This window comes from Micropterus dolomieu, unplaced genomic scaffold (assembly GCF_021292245.1).
Source record: "Micropterus dolomieu isolate WLL.071019.BEF.003 ecotype Adirondacks unplaced genomic scaffold, ASM2129224v1 contig_13092, whole genome shotgun sequence".
Classification (NCBI taxonomy): Eukaryota; Metazoa; Chordata; class Actinopteri; order Centrarchiformes; family Centrarchidae; genus Micropterus; species Micropterus dolomieu.
In genome coordinates this window covers 1-3,023 of record NW_025742078.1, presented here as the reverse complement: position 1 = coordinate 3,023, position 3,023 = coordinate 1, and the positions used below count along the sequence as shown (strand labels likewise).

The 3,023-nt window shown below is 38.4% G+C and overlaps 1 long non-coding RNA gene across 1 annotated transcript; it reads left to right on the top strand.

Annotated features, from left to right (window-relative positions):
- Positions 1-255: 255 nt before the first annotated feature.
- LOC123966294 lies at positions 256-2,822 on the top strand. Its single transcript, XR_006823941.1, has 3 exons — positions 256-759; positions 912-1,018; positions 2,549-2,822. It is a non-coding gene; the product is annotated as an uncharacterized LOC123966294 (long non-coding RNA).
- Positions 2,823-3,023: the final 201 nt, after the last annotated feature.

Below are 3,023 nucleotides of genomic sequence, written 5' to 3'. Positions count from 1 at the left end.
AGAAAGTGCAGTACAGAGCGTCTCCAGCAGATGTCTACAGAGCTCTCTAAAACTTCTCCAAACTTACCAAATAATGATAATAAATCTCTTTGTTATATTATAAAAACGTTCCTAACTGTTAAATTTAACTAATAAAACATGTTTTTAATATATAAAAACATATTTACATATTAATGATGATTGAATCTCTCCTCTCTGAACATATAAATAAAGTTTCTCTGTTGTCTCGGTGTCCCGCTACCGCAGGAAGTCCGACTACAGTAACTTCCATATATGGTCAGACAGGTGATTCTTCCGGCTACAGACTCACCGTGTTTTCACGGTGCTGACTTACCATTGGATGAAAGTGACGGTCAATTAAACACACGTGGCGATCGCGTAAAGATGCTCTCCTCTGATTGGCTGTCGGAGTTAAAAGCCCGTTAGCTTCGTCACTTTAGGTCGTAGAAAGATGCTGATTGGTTCGTTTTGTTCCTGGGCGGTTACTGATTTCAGAGATACTGAACATCATTGGTCAAATATTTTGTCGCTACTTTAAATTGACAGAAATCACTTTGTTTTGGAAGTTTGACGAGCGGCGCTAAAAATAAACGAGCGACACAATCGACTTTTATTCAGGTTATTTTACTTCCGCTTGAACTTTAACGAGCTGGATTCACTCGGTGGACTTTTGTTCTTTAAAACGAGCCTCTGTTTGTCTGTAAATGTCTGTTTTTCGACCTATAAATCCATTTTAACTGCAGCTACACAGGATAGCAGGTAAGATGCTAACTGTTTACTGCCGTAAAGTAAGACGCTGCTGTTGTCATGTCGTAACTTCTGCAGTTAGTTTGTTAAATCCGTTGAAAAAACGAACCTCTGAGCTTTAAAACGAGCTACAACATGTCTGAGTTCATATCTGCCGTCAACAGGAAAACACGCTGTTTGTTTATTTATTAATGTTTACATGGAAATCTGGGTCGCGTGCAACCTCCGCGCCAGAAAAGATTAAAGGACAGATCAGCTGAAAACATCCCAGGTGAGTCCTTTGATGACGTCACTGATCTCTACATCACCCGTATGTGACGTCATCACTGATAACTGGAGAAATGTATACACCAACACATTTTGGTTTGCACACATTTTAAATATATAAAACGTTTTTAAGTTAAAGGTTTCTAAGAATTTCCTTTTATACACTTACACAACAATTTAAAATTTTATTTAATTAGTTACTTCTGATTGATGCCCTTAATTATATAAGCTAACGTTACCTGTGCCAAAATCAATCCAGTAGGCTACATTGGTCAGTGTATCTTATTGTTCTCAGCAGGTTTAGCTGTGCAGCCCAAAGGGAAACCACATTACAAGACAAATACACTCAGCTACCAATTTATTCTGCACACATATCTAAAACTAATGTAGTCTAATTTAACATTCAGATGTCCTGCATAGTACCACAAGTAAGGTACTATGACATCCTGCAGTAAATCCTCCATCATGAAGTTTAAAATTTTCAATTTGTGTTCTAACATTTTAGAGATGTGTTGATTCAACTGTATGATCATTTTGGAAGCTGTTGTTTGAGGATCTGCTAAACTGTTTTGTATTGTCTTGTGAAGTGTTTCTGACTTTTAGGTTACACTTTTTGATATAAATGGAGTAGAGAAAATTATAGAAACACCTGTTAGTACAACGCAAAACAATTCAGCAGATGCACAAAAAAATGCTTTCAAAGTGACCATTAAGTCGAATCAACACATCTATAAAACAGTTCAACTAAAACTGAACATTATAACCCTAATGAAGGATTTACTGAAAAATGGCCTCATTACAAGCTGAACTAACTTCCAATCCAGGATTTTACAGCATTAACATTTTATATGTTTAGTAATTCTGCCTCCTTAGACTTGTCTTCTGAGCGTCATACTGTGTGTTCTTCTGTGTTTTCCTGCTAAATACACTTTAACCATCATTTACAAGCAGAGAAGGGATAAACAAAAAATCCCAGTTTTTCATGTGGTGTACAGCGAACAACCTTTAGGTCAGCGTCAGCAAAACTAAGGAGCTGACCATTGATTTCAGAAAAAAGGAAATAAAGACACACACTCCTGTCTACATCAGTGGTGCTGAGTTGGAGCAGGTGATTAGTTTCAGGTTCTTGGGAATCACCATGTCAGGTTCTCTGTGATGCTCCATGCTGGTGAAGAAAGTTAAAAAACGAAGCTTAAGAAGGCCAAATTCCCATGCCAAGTTCTAGTCCGCTTTTACAGAGGAGCAATAGAAAGCATCCTGACTGGAAACATCCAGGATACTAAAGGACAGTACCCACCCAGCCACAGCCTGTTCACCCTGCTGCCCTCTGAGAAGAGAAATAGAAGTTTCAGCTGCTGCACCACCAGACTGCAGAGAGGTTTTATCCCCCAAGATATCAGACTCTTAAACTCTAATTCATCCTTAGCACTGCTCCAGTGATGATAGTTTATTATTATATTATTTTTATAATTGTTTCTGTATATTGTCCAACTGTAAACGTTCTTTATTAACACATTTTTAACTCCGTTCACAGGGGCAGCTGCAAAGCCGTCTGTCACTACACTCGATCAAACAAATGATGGGATCCTGCTGCAGTGTGAAGTTCTTGCCGCTTTTCCAAAACCTACAGTAGAGTGGCAGGACAGTGCAGGAAACAAACTTCCTGCTGAGGAGCCACAGGTCTCAGAAAGAGGAGGCAGCTTCAACATCATCCTCCAAACTACTGTAATGAAGACTGACCGCTATCGCTGTGTAGCCACACAGGAGGAGATCAACCATCGGATTTATGCTGAGACCTTCGTGCCTCTCAATGGTGAGATTCTTCCTATTGATATTTTATTATTTAAATAATTTTAATTGTTTGTGTGTTCTTGAGTTTTTAAACATCTTTACAAGTGTTAAGATTGACAGCAAAGCAGGTTGTGATGAAGACGTCTGCAGAAGTGTAAAAAGTTTCAAACTGAGTGAAAGCTTCACTCTTATACTGAGACTCTGAGACTTCATGAATC